This window comes from Electrophorus electricus, chromosome 11, assembly GCF_041902795.1.
Source record: "Electrophorus electricus isolate QZ-2024a chromosome 11, ASM4190279v1, whole genome shotgun sequence".
Taxonomy (NCBI): domain Eukaryota; kingdom Metazoa; phylum Chordata; class Actinopteri; order Gymnotiformes; family Gymnotidae; genus Electrophorus; species Electrophorus electricus.
Genome location: NC_137507.1, coordinates 20,922,171 through 20,943,975, shown reverse-complemented (window position 1 = coordinate 20,943,975; position 21,805 = coordinate 20,922,171).

Here is a 21,805-nt window from a genome sequence, read left to right as displayed (position 1 = left end):
GTGCACATTGCAAGTAATTGCAACAATGTTGTTTCACTTCTACACACCATGAAACAGTGCTTCCAAGCATTCAGACGTATTTCAAGTAACTGTAACTATTCTTTCACTTCAACACAATATGAAATGGTGTTTCAAAGCATTCCACATGGCTTAAACACTGCTTCAGTGCAACACAGTGTTTTAAACCAAAGTGAAAACATTTTCTAAAATATTTCTCAAGTGAAAACCAAGTGTGCAAGTGAAAACAAATTGTTTTAACACATTTAAAATGTGCACATTGCAATTAATTGACATAGTGATTTCAACCAAAATGTAATGCATGAAAAGAAAACACTTAGATGTATTTAAAGTGAAAACTGTTTAAGTGAAAAGAAGCTGTTTTAACATGTTTGTATTGTGCACATTACAAGTAATTGCAACTCTGTTCTTTTACTTCTAAATGCTATGAAATTGTGTGTCCAAGCATTCTAATCACCTTGAACAATCTTTCAGTACAAGTAGCTTTAACACGTTTACAATGTGCACATTGCAACTTTGTTCTTTTACTTCAAAACGCTATGAAATTACATATCCAAGCATTCTAATCACCTTAAACACTGTTTCAATGAAAGACATAGTGTTTTCATCCTAAATGTAATTGCGTTATTAGAAAACACGTTATAATTTGCATTTCAAGTGAAAACTGTTTGAACCAGTGAAAACAAGTTTTTTTCAATATTGCAACTCTGTTATTTTGCTTCTAAACACTATGAAATTGCTATTCCAAGCAATCTAATAACTGTGAACAATATTTCAGTACAAGTCATAATGTTTTAATCCAAAATGTTATTGTATGATATAAAAGCAGTTTCCAAGATGTATTTTAAGTAAAAAACATGTGTGCAAGTGAAAACAACTTGTTAACATGATTAAATTGCAAGTAATAGCAACTCTTTTCTATTAATTTTGCAATGAAACAGTGTTTCTAAACATTCCGTTTACTTCAACAGCGTTTCAGAGAAAGACACGTTTTTATCCAAAATGTAATTCCATGATAGGAAAATACTTTCTAAGATGTATTTCAAGTGAAAGAAGCTGTTTTAAGATGTTTGCATTGTGCCCATTGCAGGCAATTGCAACTCTGTTCCCTTCCTTCTAAATGCAATGAAATGCAGTATTTCCCAACATTCTAATCACCTTAAACACTATATCATTTAAAGACATACTGTTTTCAACCAAAATGTATTGCATGTCCACACAACACGTTCTAAAATATATTTCAGTTGAAAAGCATGTGTGCAAGTGAAAATAACTTGTAACATGATTACATTACAAGTTATAGCAACTATAGTGTGCTTTGGTTTGTCTCGTTGGATTATCATCTGGTTGGTTAAAGTAGGCTCTGAGTTCTCATTGGATTATCATCGTTGGATTATTTTGTTGGATTCTTGGTTAAGGCAGGCTCTGATTTTACTTACTTTTGTCTTAGATTCTGTGAAATTCAAGGCTTGTTGTCTAAACCTAGTTGTTAGTTGCTTGGTAGCAGTGATTACTGACTACAGGTGTAGTTTCGCCCTGACCTTAGGTGTGAATTGAGGGGCGGGCTCAGCACTTATTGAACTGACTTAAATTAGGACAACACTAAAATCAGATTCAGTGTGCTTTGTTTTGTCTTGTTGGATTATCATCTGGTTGGTTAAGGTAGGCTCTGAGTTCACTTAGATGCCAGTGAAAATAAATGTAATGACTGACCACACAAAACTTTCTAAAATTTAATTCAGTTAAAAAGCATTTGTGCAAGTGAAAAGAAAATTTAACAAAGTTACATTGCAAGTAATAGCAACTCTGTTCTGTTACTTCTAAATGCAATGGAACAAGGTTTTTAAACATGATAATCACTTTAAACACTATATCATTGACAGATATACACTGTTTTCAAGCAAAATGTAATGCATGACCACACAACACGTTCTAAAATGTATTTCAGTTGAAAAGCATGTGTGCAAGTGAAAAGAACTCGCAACTCTGTTCTGTAACCTCTAAATGCAAGGAAAAAGTGTTTGTAAGCACCTTAAACACTATATCATCAAAATATATACAGTTTTCGACCAAAATGTAATGAATGACCAGACAACACTTTCTAAAATGTATTTCATTTGAAAAGCATGTATGGAAGTGAAAAGTAAACTTACATTGCATGAAATCGCAACTCTCTTCTGTTACCTCTAAATGCAATGAAACAGTGTTTCTTAACATTCTAACCGACTTAAACACTATATCATTGACAGATATACTGTTTTCAACAAAATGTAATTAATGACCTCACAACACTTTCTAAAATGTATTTCAGTTGAAAAGCATGTGTGCAAGTGAAAAAAACTTGTAACATGATTACATTGCATGAAATCGCAACTCTGTTCTGGTAACTCTAAATGCAATGAAACATTGTTTCCTAACATTCTAATGGCCTTAAACAATATATCATAGACAGATATACTGTTTTCAACAAAAATGTAATGCATGAACAGACAGCACTTTCTAAAATTTATTTCAGTTGAAAAGCATGTATGCAAGTTAAAGCAACTTGTAACATTAGATTGCAATTTATAGAAACTCTGTTCTGGTAGATCTAAACGCAATGAAACACTGTTTCCTAACGGCCTAACCGCCTTAAACACTATATAATTGACAGATATACTGTTTTCAACAAAAATTTAATGCATGAACACACAACATGTTCTAAATTGTATTTCAGTTGAAAAGCATGTGTGCAAGTGAAAAGAACTTGTAACATGATTACATTGCAAGTTATAGAAATTCTGTTATGGTAGATCTAAATGCAATGAAACTCTGTTACCTCACATCCTCACATTTAATGTTTTCAACAAAATATAATTATTGACCAAACAACACTTTCTAAAATTTATTTCAGTTCAAAAGCATTTCTGCAACTTAAAAGAATTTTTAGCAAACATTTCATGTAATTGCAACTCTGATCTGATCTAAATGCAATGAAACAGTGTCTTCAAGCATTATAAGCAGCTTAAACACTATATCATTGAAAGATATATTGCATCTGTTTTTACACCTCTAACCACAAAGAAACAACATTTCAATGCATAGTAATTGGCTTATACACCATTTCAGAGCAAGACATATTGTTTTTAACCAAAGTGAAAAACTTACAATATCCTAAGAAAAACTCTTTTCACTTGAAATATGTGTTATTCAACTGCAAACAAACTGTTCTAACATGTTTGCAATGTCCACATTACAGGTATTTGAAACTCTGCTCTTTCACCTCTGCCCACTACGAATAAGCGTTTCAAAGCATTATAACTGACTTATACACTGTTTCAGTGCAAGGCAAAATGTTTTTGACGAAAATGTAAAACATTTTGTAACACTTATATCAAGTGAAAAGAGTTTATAACAGGGGAGAACAAGTTGTTTGTAATATGACAATTTAAAGTAATTGCAACTGTTTTTACACCTCTAACCACAACGAAAAAGCGTTTCTATACATTCTCTGCAGCTCATACACCATTTCAGAGCAAGACATGTTGTTTTTAACTAAAGTGAATAACTTACAATATCCTAAGAAAAGACATATTTCAAGTGAAAAGAGTTTATTCAACTGCAAACAAACTGTTTTAACATGTTTGCAATGTTTACATTGCAGGTTTTGAAACTCTGCTCTTTCACCTCTGCCCACTACGAATAAGCGTTTCAAAGCATTCTAACTGACTTATTCAGTTTCAGTGCAAGGCAAAACATTTTTCACCAAAATATAAAACATTTTGTAACACGTATTTCAAGTGAAAAGAGTTTATAACAGGGGAGAACAAGTTGTTTGTAATATGACCATTTAAAGTAATTGCAACTCTGTTTGTACACCTCTAACCACAAAGAAACAGGGCTTCTATGCATTGTAATCGGCTTCTAAACCGTTTCAGAGCAAGACATATTGTTTTTAACCAAACTGAACAACTTAAAATATCCAAAGAAAACACATATTTCAAGTGAAAAGAGTTTAACCAGGGGAGAAACAAGTTATTTTAACATGGTTCTAATGTGACCCTTGAAAGTAATTGCAACTCTGTTTTTACACCTCTATCCACAAGGAGGTAACGTTTCCACGCATTATAATGGGCTTATACACCGTTTCAGAGCAAGACATATTGTTTTTAACCAAACTTAACAACTTACAATATCCTAAGAAAACACAAATTTCAAGTGAAAAGAGTTTATCCAGGAGAGAAACAAGTTGTTTGTAACATGACCATTTAAAGTAATTGCAACTCTGTTTATACACCTCTCACCACAACGAAAAAGGGCTTCTATGCATTGTAATCGGCTTATACACTGTTTCAGAGCAAGATATCTTGTTTTTAACCAAACTGAATAACTTACACTATGTTAAGAAAAAACATATTTCAAGTGAAAAGAGTTTATCCAGGGGAGAACAAGTTGTTTCAATATGTTTCTAATGTGACCATTGAAAGTTATTGCAACTCTGTTTTTACACCTCTAACCACAAGGAGGCAACGTTTCCATGCATTGTAATCGTCTTATACATAGTTTCAGAGCAAGAAATATTGTTTTTAACCAAACTGAATAACTTACACTGTGTTAAGAAAAAACATATTTAAAGTGAAAAGAGTTTATACAGGGGAGAAACAAGTTGTTTGTAATATGACCATTGAAAGTTATTGCAAATCTGTTTTTACACCTCTAACCACAAGGAGGCAACGTTTCCATGCATTGTAATCGTCTTATACATAGTTTCAGAGCAAGAAATATTGTTTTTAACCAAACTGAACAACTTACAATATCCTAAGAAAACACATATTTCAAATGAAAAGAGTTTACAACAGGGGAGAACAAGTTGATTGTAATATGACCATTTAAAGTAATTGTAACTCTGTTTATACACCTCTAACAACAACGAAACAGGGTTTCTATGCATTGTAATAAGCTTATACACCGTTTCAGAGCAAGACATATTGTTTTTAACCAAACTGAAGAACTTACAATATCCTAAGAAAACACATTTCAAATAAAAAGAGTTTATACCGGGGAGAAACAAGTTGTTTGTAATATGACCAATTAAAGAAATTGCAACTCTGTTTGTACACCTCTAACCACAAAGAAACAGGGCTTCTATGCATTGTAATCGGCTTATACACCGTTTCAGAGCAAGACATATTGTTTTTAACCAAACTGAAGAACTTACAATATCCTAAGAAAACACATTTCAAATAAAAAGAGTTTATACCGGGGAGAACAAGTTGTTTGTAATATGACCAATTAAAGAAATTGCAACTCTGTTTGTACACCTCTAACCACAAAGAAACAGGGCTTCTATGCATTGTAATCGGCTTATACACCGTTTCAGAGCAAGACATCTTGTTTTTAACCAAACTGAATAACTTACACTATGTTAAGAAAAAACACGTTTAAAGTGAAAAGAGTTTATACAGGGGAGAAACAAGTTGTTTGTAATATGACCATTTAAAGTAATTGCAACTCTGTTTGTACACCTCTAACCACAACGAAACAGGGCTTCTAGGCATTGTAATCAGCTTATACACCGTTTCAGAGCAAGACATCTTGTTTTTAACCAAACTTAACAACTTACAATATCCTAAGAAAAAACATATTTCAAGTGAAAAGAGTTTATACAGGGGAGAAACAAGGTGTTTGTAATATGACCATTTAAAGTAATTGCAACTCTGTTGGTAAACCTCTCACCACAACGAAACAGGGCTTCTATGCATTGTAATTGGCTTATACACAGTTTCAGAGCAAGACATCTTGTTTTTAACCAAACTGAATAACTTAAACTATGTTAAGAAAAAACATATTTAAAGTGAAAAGAGTTTATACAGGGGAGAAACAAGTTGTTTGTAATATGACCATTTAAAGTAATTGCAAATCTGTTTGTACACCTCTAACCACAACGAATCAGGGCTTCTATGCATTGTAATCAGCTTATACAGCGTTTCAGAGGAAGAAATATTGTTTTTAACCAAACTGAACTACTTACAATATCCTAAGAAAACACATATTTCAAGTGAAAAGAGTTTATACAGGGGAGAACAAGTTGTTTTAACAAGGTTCTAATGTGACCCTTGAAAGTAATTGCAACTCTGTTTTTACACCTCTATCCACAAGGAGGCAACGTTTGCACGCATTATAATTGGCTTATACATAGTTTCAGAGCAAGAAATATTGTTTTTAACCAAACTGAACAACTTACAATATCGTAAGAAAACACAAATTTCAAGTGAAAAGAGTTTATACAGGGGAGAACAAGTTGTTTTAACATGGTTCTAATGTGACCCTTGAAAGTAATTGCAACTCTGCTTTTACACCTCTAACCCCAAGGAAGCAATGTTTGCACGCATTATAATTGGCTTATACACCGTTTCAGAGCAAGAAATATTGTTTTTAACCAAACTGAATAACTTACACTGTGTTAAGAAAAAACATATTTAAAGTGAAAAGAGTTTATACAGGGGAGAAACAAGTTGTTTGTAATATGACCATTGAAAGTTATTGCAACTCTGTTTTTACACCTCTAACCACAAGGAGGCAACGTTTCCATGCATTGTAATCGTCTTATACATAGTTTCAGAGCAAGAAATATTGTTTTTAACCAAACTGAACAACTTACAATATCGTAAGAAAACACAAATTTCAAGTGAAAAGAGTTTATACAGGGGAGAACAAGTTGTTTTAACATGGTTCTAATGTGACCCTTGAAAGTAATTGCAACTCTGCTTTTACACCTCTAACCCCAAGGAAGCAATGTTTGCACGCATTATAATTGGCTTATACACCGTTTCAGAGCAAGAAATATTGTTTTTAACCAAACTGAATAACTTACACTGTGTTAAGAAAAAACATATTTAAAGTGAAAAGAGTTTATACAGGGGAGAAACAAGTTGTTTGTAATATGACCATTGAAAGTTATTGCAACTCTGTTTTTACACCTCTAACCACAAGGAGGCAACGTTTCCATGCATTGTAATCGTCTTATACATAGTTTCAGAGCAAGAAATATTGTTTTTAACCAAACTGAACAACTTACAATATCCTAAGAAAACACATATTTCAAATGAAAAGAGTTTACAACAGGGGAGAACAAGTTGATTGTAATATGACCATTTAAAGTAATTGTAACTCTGTTTATACACCTCTAACAACAACGAAACAGGGTTTCTATGCATTGTAATAAGCTTATACACCGTTTCAGAGCAAGACATATTGTTTTTAACCAAACTGAAGAACTTACAATATCCTAAGAAAACACATTTCAAATAAAAAGAGTTTATACCGGGGAGAACAAGTTGTTTGTAATATGACCAATTAAAGAAATTGCAACTCTGTTTGTACACCTCTAACCACAAAGAAACAGGGCTTCTATGCATTGTAATCGGCTTATACACCGTTTCAGAGCAAGACATCTTGTTTTTAACCAAACTGAATAACTTACACTATGTTAAGAAAAAACACATTTAAAGTGAAAAGAGTTTATACAGGGGAGAAACAAGTTGTTTGTAATATGACCATTTAAAGTAATTGCAACTCTGTTTGTACACCTCTAACCACAACGAAACAGGGCTTCTAGGCATTGTAATCAGCTTATACACCGTTTCAGAGCAAGACATCTTGTTTTTAACCAAACTTAAAAACTTACAATATCCTAAGAAAAAACATATTTCAAGTGAAAAGAGTTTATACAGGGGAGAAACAAGGTGTTTGTAATATGACCATTTAAAGTAATTGCAACTCTGTTGGTAAACCTCTCACCACAACGAAACAGGGCTTCTATGCATTGTAATTGGCTTATACACAGTTTCAGAGCAAGACATCTTGCTTTTAACCAAACTGAATAACTTACACTATGTTAAGAAAAAACATATTTAAAGTGAAAAGAGTTTATACAGGGGAGAAACAAGTTGTTTGTAATATGACCATTTAAAGTAATTGCAAATCTGTTTGTACACCTCTAACCACAACGAATCAGGGCTTCTATGCATTGTAATCAGCTTATACAGCGTTTCAGAGGAAGAAATATTGTTTTTAACCAAACTGAACTACTTACAATATCCTAAGAAAACACATATTTCAAGTGAAAAGAGTTTATACAGGGGAGAACAAGTTGTTTTAACAAGGTTCTAATGTGACCCTTGAAAGTAATTGCAACTCTGTTTTTACACCTCTATCCACAAGGAGGCAACGTTTGCATGCATTATAATTGGCTTATACATAGTTTCAGAGCAAGAAATATTGTTTTTAACCAAACTGAACAACTTACAATATCGTAAGAAAACACAAATTTCAAGTGAAAAGAGTTTATACAGGGGAGAACAAGTTGTTTTAACATGGTTCTAATGTGACCCTTGAAAGTAATTGCAACTCTGCTTTTACACCTCTAACCCCAAGGAAGCAATGTTTGCACGCATTATAATTGGCTTATACACCGTTTCAGAGCAAGAAATATTGTTTTTAACCAAACTGAATAACTTACACTGTGTTAAGAAAAAACATATTTAAAGTGAAAAGAGTTTATACAGGGGAGAAACAAGTTGTTTGTAATATGACCATTGAAAGTTATTGCAACTCTGTTTTTACACCTCTAACCACAAGGAGGCAACGTTTCCATGCATTGTAATCGTCTTATACATAGTTTCAGAGCAAGAAATATTGTTTTTAACCAAACTGAAAACTTACAATATCCTAAGAAAACACATATTTCAAATGAAAAGAGTTTATACAGGGGAGAAACAAGGTGTTTGTAATATGACCATTTAAAGTAATTGCAACTCTGTTGGTAAACCTCTCACCACAACGAAACAGGGCTTCTATGCATTGTAATTGGCTTATACACAGTTTCAGAGCAAGACATCTTGTTTTTAACCAAACTGAATAACTTACACTATGTTAAGAAAAAACATATTTAAAGTGAAAAGAGTTTATACAGGGGAGAAACAAGTTGTTTGTATCATGACCATTTAAAGTAATTGCAACTCTGTTGGTAGACCTCCAACCAAAACAAAACAGGGTTTCTATGCATTGTAATCGACTTATACAGCGTTTCAGAGCAAGACATCTTGTTTTTAACCAAACTGAATAACTTACAATATCCTAAGAAAACACATATTTCAAGTGAAAAGAGTTTATAGACGGGAGAACAAGTTGTTTTAACATGGTTCTAATGTGACCCTTGAAAGTAATTGCAACTCTGATTTTACACCTCTATCCACAAGGAGGCAACGTTTGCACGCATTATAATTGGCTTATACATAGTTTCAGAGCAAGAAATATTGTTTTTAACCAAACTGAACAACTTAACCATTTAAAGTAATTGCAACTCTGTTTGTACACCTCTAACCAGAACGAAACAGGGTTTCTATGCATTCTAATCAGCTTATACACCGTTTCAGAGCAAGAAATATTGTTTATAACCAAATTGAATAGCTTAAACACTGTTTCAGGGCAAGAAATTGTGTTTTAGACTAAAAGGGAATGCATTATAAGAAGAATCTTTACTTTGAAACTCTATTCTTTACCTTTTTCACAATATGAAACAGCTTTGTATTCACATTAAACACTGTTTCACGGCAAGAGATTGTGTTTTAGAATAAAAGGGAATGCATTCTAAGAAGAATCTTTACTTTGAAACTCTGTTCTTTACCTTTTTCACACTATGAAACAGCTTTGTATTCACCTTAAACACTTTCAGGGCAAGAGATTGTGTTTTAGACTAAAAGGGAATGCATTATAAGAAGAATCTTTACTTTGAAACTTTTCTTTACCTTTTTCACACTATGAAAAAGCTTTGTATTCACCTTAAACACTGTTTCATGGCAAGAGATTATGTTTTAGACTAAAAGGGAATGCATTATGAGAAGAATCTTTACTTTGAAACTCTGTTCTTTACCTTTTTCACACTATGAAACAGCTTTGTATTCACCTTAAACACTGTTTCAGGGCAAGAGATTGTGTTTTAGACTAAAAGGGAATGCATTATAAGAAGAATCTTTACTTAGAAACTGTTCTTTACCATTTTCACACTATGAAACAGCTTTGTATTCAACTTAAACACTGTTTCAGAGCTAGACATCTTGTTTTTAACCAAACTGAATAACTTACAATATGTTAAGAAAACACATATTTCAATTGAAAAGAGTTTATAACAAGGGGAGATCAAGTTGTTTGTAATATGACCAATTAAAGTAATTGCAACTCCCTTTCACCACAATGAAACAGGGTTTCTATGCATTGTAATCGGCTAATACAGCGTTTCAGAGCAAGAAATATTGTTTTTAACCAAACTGAACAACTTACAATATCCTAAGAAAACACATATTTCAAGTGAAAAGAGTTTATACAGGGGAGAAACAAGTTGTTTTAAGATGGTTCTAATGTGACCCGTGAAAGTAATTGCAACTCTGTTTTTACACCTCTACCCACAAGGAGGCAACGTTTCCACGCATTATAATTGGCTTATACATAGTTTCAGAGCAAGAAATATTGTTTTTAACCAAACTGAACAACTTAACCATTTAAAGTAATTGCAACTCTGTTTGTACACCTCTAACCAGAACGAAACAGGGTTTCTATGCATTGTAATCAGCTTATACACCGTTTCAGAGCAAGAAATATTGTTTTTAACCAAATTGAATAGCTTAAACACTGTTTCAGGGCAAGAAATTGTGTTTTAGACTAAAAGGGAATGCATTATAAGAAGAATCTTTACTTAGAAACTCTGTTCTTTACCTTTTTCACACTTTGAAACAGCTTTATATTCAACTTAAACACTGCTTCAGGGCAAGAGATTGTGATTTAGACTAAAAGGGAATGCATTATAAGAAGAATCTTTACTTTGAAACTCTGTTCTTTACCTTTTTCACACTATGAAACAGCTTTGTATTCACCTTAAACACTGTTGCAGGGCAAGAGATTGTGTTTTAGACTAAAAGGGAATGCATTATAAGAAGAATCCTTACTTTGAAACTCTGTTCTTTAACTTTTTCACACTATGAAACAGCTTTATATTCACCTTAAACACTCAGGGCAAGAGATTGTGTTTTAGACTAAAAGGGAATGCATTATAAGAAGAATCTTTACTTTGAAACTCTGTTCTTTACCTTTTTCACACTATGAAACAGCTTTATATTCAACTTAAACACTGCTTTAGGGCAAGAGATTGTGTTTTAGACTAAAAGGGAATGCATTATAAGAAGAATCTTTACTTAGAAACTCTGTTCTTTACCTTTTTCACACTATGAAACAGATTTATATTCAACTTAAATACTGCTTTAGGGCAAGAGATTGTGTTTTAGACTAAAAGGGAATGCATTATAAGAAGAATCTTTACTTTGAAACTCTGTTCTTTACCTTTTTCACACTATGAAACAGCTTTATATTCAACTTAAACACTGCTTTAGGGCAAGAGATTGTGTTTTAGACTAAAAGGGAATGCATTATGAGAAGAATCTTTACTTTGAAACTCTGTTCTTTACCTTTTTCACACTATGAAACAGCTTTATATTCAACTTAAACACTGATTCAGGGCAAGAGATTGTGATTTAGACTAAAAGGGAATGCATTATAAGAAGAATCTTTACTTTGAAACTCTGTTCTTTACCTTTTTCACACTATGAAACAGCTTTATATTCAACTTAAACACTGCTTTAGGGCAAGAGATTGTGTTTTAGACTAAAAGGGAATGCATTATAAGAAGAATCTTTACTTTGAAACTCTGTTCTTTACCTTTTTCACAATATGAAACAGCTTTGTATTCACATTAAACACTGTTTCAGGGCAAGAAATTGTGTTTTAGACTAAAAGGGAATGCATTATAAGAAGAATCTTTACTTAGAAACTCTGTTCTTTACCTTTTTCACACTATGAAACAGCTTTACATTCAACTTAAACACTGCTTCAGGGCAAGAGATTGTGATTTAGACTAAAAGGGAATGCATTTTAAGAAGAATCTTTACTTTGAAACTCTGTTCTTTACCTTTTTCACACTATGAAACAGCTTTGTATTCACCTTAAACACTGTTGCAGGGCAAGAGATTGTGTTTTAGACTAAAAGGGAATGCATTATAAGAAGAATCCTTACTTTGAAACTCTGTTCTTTACCTTTTTCACACTATGAAACAGCTTTATATTCACCTTAAACACTCAGGGCAAGAGATTGTGTTTTAGACTAAAAGGGAATGCATTATGAGAAGAATCTTTACTTTGAAACTCTGTTCTTTACCTTTTTCACACTATGAAACAGCTTTGTATTCACCTTAAACACTGTTTCAGGGCAAGAGATTGTGTTTTAGACTAAAAGGGAATGCAATATGAGAAGAATCTTTACTTTGAAGCTCTGTTCTTTACCTTTTTCACACTATGAAACAGCTTTGTATTCACCTTAAACACTGCTTCAGGGCAAGAGATTGTGTTTTAGACTAAAAGGGAATGCATTATAAGAAGAATCTTTACTTTGAAACTCTGTTCTTTACCTTTTTCACACTATGAAACAGCTTTATATTCAACTTAAACTCTGCTTTAGGGCAAGAGATTGTGTTTTAGACTAAAAGGGAATGCATTATGAGAAGAATCTTTACTTTGAAACTCTGTTCTTTACATTTTTCACACTATGAAACAGCTTTATATTCAACTTAAACACTGCTTCAGGGCAAGAGATTGTGATTTAGACTAAAAGGGAATGCATTATAAGAAGAATCTTTACTTTGAAACTCTGTTCTTTACCTTTTTCACACTATGAAACAGCTATATATTCAACTTAAACACTGCTTTAGGGCAAGAGATTGTGTTTTAGACTAAAAGGGAATGCATTATGAGAAGAATCTTTACTTTGAAACTCTGTTCTTTACCTTTTTCACACTATGAAACAGCTTTATATTCAACTTAAACACTGCTTCAGGGCAAGAGATTGTGATTTAGACTAAAAGGGAATGCATTATGAGAAGAATCTTTACTTTGAAGCTCTGTTCTTTACCTTTTTCACACTATGAAACAGCTTTGTATTCACGTTAAACACTGTTGCAGGGCAAGAGATTGTGTTTTAGACTAAAAGGGAATGCATTATAAGAAGAATCTTTACTTTGAAACTCTGTTCTTTACCTTTTTCACACTATGAAACAGCTTTATATTCAACTTAAACACTGCTTTAGGGCAAGAGATTGTGTTTTAGACTAAAAGGGAATGCATTATAAGAAGAATCTTTACTTTGAAACTCTGTTCTTTACCTTTTTCACACTATGAAACAGATTTATATTCAACTTAAACACTGCTTTAGGGCAAGAGATTGTGTTTTAGACTAAAAGGGAATGCATTATAAGAAGAATCTTTACTTTGAAACTCTGTTCTTTACCTTTTTCACACTATGAAACAGCTTTATATTCAACTTAAACACTGCTTTAGGGCAAGAGATTGTGTTTTAGACTAAAAGGGAATGCATTATGAGAAGAATCTTTACTTTGAAACTCTGTTCTTTACCTTTTTCACACTATGAAACAGCTTTATATTCAACTTAAACACTGCTTCAGGGCAAGAGATTGTGATTTAGACTAAAAGGGAATGCATTATAAGAAGAATCTTTACTTTGAAACTCTGTTATTTACCTTTTTCACACTATGAAACAGCTTTGTATTCACCTTAAACACTGTTGCAGGGCAAGAGATTGTGTTTTAGACTAAAAGGGAATGCATTATAAGAAGAATCCTTACTTTGAAACTCTGTTCTTTACCTTTTTCACACTATGAAACAGCTTTATATTCACCTTAAACACTCAGGGCAAGAGATTGTGTTTTAGACTAAAAGGGAATGCATTATGAGAAGAATCTTTACTTTGAAACTCTGTTCTTTAACTTTTTCACACTATGAAACAGCTTTGTATTCACCTTAAACTCTGTTTCAGGGCAAGAGATTGTGTTTTAGACTAAAAGGGAATGCAATATGAGAAGAATCTTTACTTTGAAGCTCTGTTCTTTACCTTTTTCACACTATGAAACAGCTTTGTATTCACCTTAAACACTGCTTCAGGGCAAGAGATTGTGTTTTAGACTAAAAGGGAATGCATTATAAGAAGAATCTTTACTTTGAAACTCTGTTCTTTACCTTTTTCACACTATGAAACAGCTTTATATTCAACTTAAACTCTGCTTTAGGGCAAGAGATTGTGTTTTAGACTAAAAGGGAATGCATTATGAGAAGAATCTTTACTTTGAAACTCTGTTCTTTACATTTTTCACACTATGAAACAGCTTTATATTCAACTTAAACACTGCTTCAGGGCAAGAGATTGTGATTTAGACTAAAAGGGAATGCATTATAAGAAGAATCTTTACTTTGAAACTCTGTTCTTTACCTTTTTCACACTATGAAACAGCTATATATTCAACTTAAACACTGCTTTAGGGCAAGAGATTGTGTTTTAGACTAAAAGGGAATGCATTATGAGAAGAATCTTTACTTTGAAACTCTGTTCTTTACCTTTTTCACACTATGAAACAGCTTTATATTCAACTTAAACACTGCTTCAGGGCAAGAGATTGTGATTTAGACTAAAAGGGAATGCATTATAAGAAGAATCTTTACTTTGAAACTCTGTTATTTACCTTTTTCACACTATGAAACAGCTTTGTATTCACGTTAAACACTGTTGCAGGGCAAGAGATTGTGTTTTAGACTAAAAGGGAATGCATTATAAGAAGAAACCTTACTTTGAAACTCTGTTCTTTAACTTTTTCACACTATGAAACAGCTTTATATTCACCTTAAACACTCAGGGCAAGAGATTGTGTTTTAGACTAAAAGGGAATGCATTATGAGAAGAATCTTTACTTTGAAACTCTGTTCTTTACCTTTTTCACACTATGAAACAGCTTTATATTCAACTTAAACACTGCTTTAGGGCAAGAGATTGTGTTTTAGACTAAAAGGGAATGCATTATAAGAAGAATCTTTACTTTGAAACTCTGTTCTTTACCTTTTTCACACTATGAAACAGCTTTATATTCAACTTAAACACTGTTTTAGGGCAAGAGATTGTGTTTTAGACTAAAAGGGAATGCATTATGAGAAGAATCTTTACTTTGAAACTCTGTTCTTTACCTTTTTCACACTATGAAACAGCTTTATATTCAACTTAAACACTGCTTCAGGGCAAGAGATTGTGATTTAGACTAAAAGGGAATGCATTATAAGAAGAATCTTTACTTTGAAACTCTGTTATTTACCTTTTTCACACTATGAAACAGCTTTGTATTCACGTTAAACACTGTTGCAGGGCAAGAGATTGTGTTTTAGACTAAAAGGGAATGCATTATACGAAAAATCCTTACTTTGAAACTCTGTTCTTTAACTTTTTCACACTATGAAACAGCTTTATATTCACCTTAAACACTCAGGGGAAGAGATTGTGTTTTAGACTAAAAGGGAATGCATTATAAGAAGAATCTTTACTTTGAAACTCTGTTCTTTACCTTTTTCACACTATGAAACAGCTTTATATTCAACTTAAACACTGCTTCAGGGCAAGAGATTGTGATTTAGACTAAAAGGGAATGCATTTTAAGAAGAATCTTTACTTTGAAACTGTTCTTTACCTTTTTCACACTATGAAACAGCTTTGTATTCACCTTAAACACTGTTGCAGGGCAAGAGATTGTGTTTTAGACTAAAAGGGAATGCATTATAAGAAGAATCCTTACTTTGAAACTCTGTTCTTTACCTTTTTCACACTATGAAACAGCTTTATATTCACCTTAAACACTCAGGGCAAGAGATTGTGTTTTAGACTAAAAGGGAATGCATTATGAGAAGAATCTTTACTTTGAAACTCTGTTCTTTACCTTTTTCACACTATGAAACAGCTTTGTATTCACCTTAAACACTGTTTCAGGGCAAGAGATTGTGTTTTAGACTAAAAGGGAATGCATTATGAGAAGAATCTTTACTTTGAAGCTCTGTTCTTTACCTTTTTCACACTATGAAACAGCTTTGTATTCACCTTAAACACTGCTTCAGAGCAAGAGATTGTGTTTTAGACTAAAAGGGAATGCATTATAATAAGAATCTTTAGTTAGAAACTCTGTTCTTTACCTTTTTCACACTATGAAACAGCTTTGTATTCACCTTAAACAATGTTTCAGGGCAAGAGATTGTGTTTTAGACTAAAAGGGAATGCATTATAAGAAGAATCTTTACTTTGAAACTCTGTTCTTTACCTTTTTCACACTATGAAACAGCTTTATATTCAACTTAAACACTGCTTTAGGGCAAGAGATTGTGTTTTAGACTAAAAGGGAATGCATTATAAGAAGAATCTTTACTTAGAAACTCTGTTCTTTACCTTTTTCACACTATGAAACAGCTTTGTATTCACCTTAAACACTGTTTCAGGGCAAGAGATTGTGTTTTAGACTAAAAGGGAATGCATTATAAGAAGAATCTTTACTTAGAAACTGTTCTTTACCATTTTCACACTATGAAACAGCTTTGTATTCAACTTAAACACTGTTTCAGAGCTAGACATCTTGTTTTTAACCAAACTGAATAACTTACAATATGTTAAGAAAAGACATATTTCAAATGAAAAGAGTTTATAACAAGGGGAGATCAAGTTGTTTGTAATATGACCAATTAAAGTAATTGCAACTCCCTTTCACCACAATGAAACAGGGTTTCTATGCATTGTAATCGGCTTATACAGCGTTTCAGAGCAAGAAATATTGTTTTTAACCAAACTGAACAACTTACAATATCCTAAGAAAACACATATTTCAAGTGAAAAGAGTTTATACAGGGGAGAAACAAGTTGTTTTAACATGGTTCTAATGTGACCCTTGAAAGTAATTGCAACTCTGTTTTTACACCTCTACCCACAAGGAGGCAACGTTTCCACGCATTATAATTGGCTTATAGATAGTTTCAGAGCAAGAAATATTGTTTTTAACCAAACTGAACAACTTAACCATTTAAAGTAATTGCAACTCTGTTTGTACACTTCTAACCAGAACGAAACAGGGTTTCTATGCATTGTAATCAGCTTATACACCGTTTCAGAGCAAGAAATATTGTTTTTAACCAAATTGAATAGCTTAAACACTGCTTCAGGGCAAGAGATTGTGATTTAGACTAAAAGGGAATGCATTATAAGAAGAATCCTTACTTTGAAACTCTGTTCTTTACCTTTTTCACACTATGAAACAGCTTTATATTCACCTTAAACACTCAGGGCAAGAGATTGTGTTTTAGACTAAAAGGGAATGCATTATAAGAAGAATCTTTACTTTGAAACTGTTCTTTACCTTTTTCACACTATGAAACAGCTTTGTATTCACCTTAAACACTGTTTCAGGGCAAGAGATTGTGTTTTAGACTAAAAGGGAATGCATTATGAGAAGAATCTTTACTTTGAAACTCTGTTCTTTACATTTTTCACACTATGAAACAGCTTTATATTCAACTTAAACACTGCTTCAGGGCAAGAGATTGTGATTTAGACTAAAAGGGAATGCATTATAAGAAGAATCTTTACTTTGAAACTCTGTTCTTTACCTTTTTCACACTATGAAACAGCTATATATTCAACTTAAACACTGCTTTAGGGCAAGAGATTGTGTTTTAGACTAAAAGGGAATGCATTATGAGAAGAATCTTTACTTTGAAACTCTGTTCTTTACCTTTTTCACACTATGAAACAGCTTTATATTCAACTTAAACACTGCTTCAGGGCAAGAGATTGTGATTTAGACTAAAAGGGAATGCATTATAAGAAGAATCTTTACTTTGAAACTCTGTTATTTACCTTTTTCACACTATGAAACAGCTTTGTATTCACGTTAAACACTGTTGCAGGGCAAGAGATTGTGTTTTAGACTAAAAGGGAATGCATTATAAGAAGAATCCTTACTTTGAAACTCTGTTCTTTAACTTTTTCACACTATGAAACAGCTTTATATTCACCTTAAACACTCAGGGCAAGAGATTGTGTTTTAGACTAAAAGGGAATGCATTATGAGAAGAATCTTTACTTTGAAACTCTGTTCTTTACCTTTTTCACACTATGAAACAGCTTTATATTCAACTTAAACACTGCTTTAGGGCAAGAGATTGTGTTTTAGACTAAAAGGGAATGCATTATAAGAAGAATCTTTACTTTGAAACTCTGTTCTTTACCTTTTTCACACTATGAAACAGCTTTATATTCAACTTAAACACTGTTTTAGGGCAAGAGATTGTGTTTTAGACTAAAAGGGAATGCATTATGAGAAGAATCTTTACTTTGAAACTCTGTTCTTTACCTTTTTCACACTATGAAACAGCTTTATATTCAACTTAAACACTGCTTCAGGGCAAGAGATTGTGATTTAGACTAAAAGGGAATGCATTATAAGAAGAATCTTTACTTTGAAACTCTGTTATTTACCTTTTTCACACTATGAAACAGCTTTGTATTCACGTTAAACACTGTTGCAGGGCAAGAGATTGTGTTTTAGACTAAAAGGGAATGCATTATACGAAAAATCCTTACTTTGAAACTCTGTTCTTTAACTTTTTCACACTATGAAACAGCTTTATATTCACCTTAAACACTCAGGGGAAGAGATTGTGTTTTAGACTAAAAGGGAATGCATTATAAGAAGAATCTTTACTTTGAAACTCTGTTCTTTACCTTTTTCACACTATGAAACAGCTTTATATTCAACTTAAACACTGCTTCAGGGCAAGAGATTGTGATTTAGACTAAAAGGGAATGCATTTTAAGAAGAATCTTTACTTTGAAACTGTTCTTTACCTTTTTCACACTATGAAACAGCTTTGTATTCACCTTAAACACTGTTGCAGGGCAAGAGATTGTGTTTTAGACTAAAAGGGAATGCATTATAAGAAGAATCCTTACTTTGAAACTCTGTTCTTTACCTTTTTCACACTATGAAACAGCTTTATATTCAACTTAAACACTGTTTTAGGGCAAGAGATTGTGTTTTAGACTAAAAGGGAATGCATTATGAGAAGAATCTTTACTTTGAAACTCTGTTCTTTACCTTTTTCACACTATGAAACAGCTTTATATTCAACTTAAACACTGCTTCAGGGCAAGAGATTGTGATTTAGACTAAAAGGGAATGCATTATAAGAAGAATCTTTACTTTGAAACTCTGTTATTTACCTTTTTCACACTATGAAACAGCTTTGTATTCACGTTAAACACTGTTGCAGGGCAAGAGATTGTGTTTTAGACTAAAAGGGAATGCATTATACGAAAAATCCTTACTTTGAAACTCTGTTCTTTAACTTTTTCACACTATGAAACAGCTTTATATTCACCTTAAACACTCAGGGGAAGAGATTGTGTTTTAGACTAAAAGGGAATGCATTATAAGAAGAATCTTTACTTTGAAACTCTGTTCTTTACCTTTTTCACACTATGAAACAGCTTTATATTCAACTTAAACACTGCTTCAGGGCAAGAGATTGTGATTTAGACTAAAAGGGAATGCATTTTAAGAAGAATCTTTACTTTGAAACTGTTCTTTACCTTTTTCACACTATGAAACAGCTTTGTATTCACCTTAAACACTGTTGCAGGGCAAGAGATTGTGTTTTAGACTAAAAGGGAATGCATTATAAGAAGAATCCTTACTTTGAAACTCTGTTCTTTACCTTTTTCACACTATGAAACAGCTTTATATTCACCTTAAACACTCAGGGCAAGAGATTGTGTTTTAGACTAAAAGGGAATGCATTATGAGAAGAATCTTTACTTTGAAACTCTGTTCTTTACCTTTTTCACACTATGAAACAGCTTTGTATTCACCTTAAACACTGTTTCAGGGCAAGAGATTGTGTTTTAGACTAAAAGGGAATGCATTATGAGAAGAATCTTTACTTTGAAGCTCTGTTCTTTACCTTTTTCACACTATGAAACAGCTTTGTATTCACCTTAAACACTGCTTCAGAGCAAGAGATTGTGTTTTAGACTAAAAGGGAATGCATTATAATAAGAATCTTTAGTTAGAAACTCTGTTCTTTACCTTTTTCACACTATGAAACAGCTTTGTATTCACCTTAAACAATGTTTCAGGGCAAGAGATTGTGTTTTAGACTAAAAGGGAATGCATTATAAGAAGAATCTTTACTTTGAAACTCTGTTCTTTACCTTTTTCACACTATGAAACAGCTTTATATTCAACTTAAACACTGCTTTAGGGCAAGAGATTGTGTTTTAGACTAAAAGGGAATGCATTATAAGAAGAATCTTTACTTAGAAACTCTGTTCTTTACCTTTTTCACACTATGAAACAGCTTTGTATTCACCTTAAACACTGTTTCAGGGCAAGAGATTGTGTTTTAGACTAAAAGGGAATGCATTATAAGAAGAATCTTTACTTAGAAACTGTTCTTTACCATTTTCACACTATGAAACAGCTTTGTATTCAACTTAAACACTGTTTCAGAGCTAGACATCTTGTTTTTAACCAAACTGAATAACTTACAATATGTTAAGAAAAGACATATTTCAAATGAAAAGAGTTTATAACAAGGGGAGATCAAGTTGTTTGTAATATGACCAATTAAAGTAATTGCAACTCCCTTTCACCACAATGAAACAGGGTTTCTATGCATTGTAATCGGCTTATACAGCGTTTCAGAGCAAGAAATATTGTTTTTAACCAAACTGAACAACTTACAATATCCTAAGAAAACACATATTTCAAGTGAAAAGAGTTTATACAGGGGAGAAACAAGTTGTTTTAACATGGTTCTAATGTGACCCTTGAAAGTAATTGCAACTCTGTTTTTACACCTCTACCCACAAGGAGGCAACGTTTCCACGCATTATAATTGGCTTATAGATAGTTTCAGAGCAAGAAATATTGTTTTTAACCAAACTGAACAACTTAACCATTTAAAGTAATTGCAACTCTGTTTGTACACTTCTAACCAGAACGAAACAGGGTTTCTATGCATTGTAATCAGCTTATACACCGTTTCAGAGCAAGAAATATTGTTTTTAACCAAATTGAATAGCTTAAACACTGCTTCAGGGCAAGAGATTGTGATTTAGACTAAAAGGGAATGCATTATAAGAAGAATCCTTACTTTGAAACTCTGTTCTTTACCTTTTTCACACTATGAAACAGCTTTATATTCACCTTAAACACTCAGGGCAAGAGATTGTGTTTTAGACTAAAAGGGAATGCATTATAAGAAGAATCTTTACTTTGAAACTGTTCTTTACCTTTTTCACACTATGAAACAGCTTTGTATTCACCTTAAACACTGTTTCAGGGCAAGAGATTGTGTTTTAGACTAAAAGGGAATGCATTATGAGAAGAATCTTTACTTTGAAACTCTGTTCTTTACATTTTTCACACTATGAAACAGCTTTATATTCAACTTAAACACTGCTTCAGGGCAAGAGATTGTGATTTAGACTAAAAGGGAATGCATTATAAGAAGAATCTTTACTTTGAAACTCTGTTCTTTACCTTTTTCACACTATGAAACAGCTATATATTCAACTTAAACACTGCTTTAGGGCAAGAGATTGTGTTTTAGACTAAAAGGGAATGCATTATGAGAAGAATCTTTACTTTGAAACTCTGTTCTTTACCTTTTTCACACTATGAAACAGCTTTATATTCAACTTAAACACTGCTTCAGGGCAAGAGATTGTGATTTAGACTAAAAGGGAATGCATTATAAGAAGAATCTTTACTTTGAAACTCTGTTATTTACCTTTTTCACACTATGAAACAGCTTTGTATTCACGTTAAAC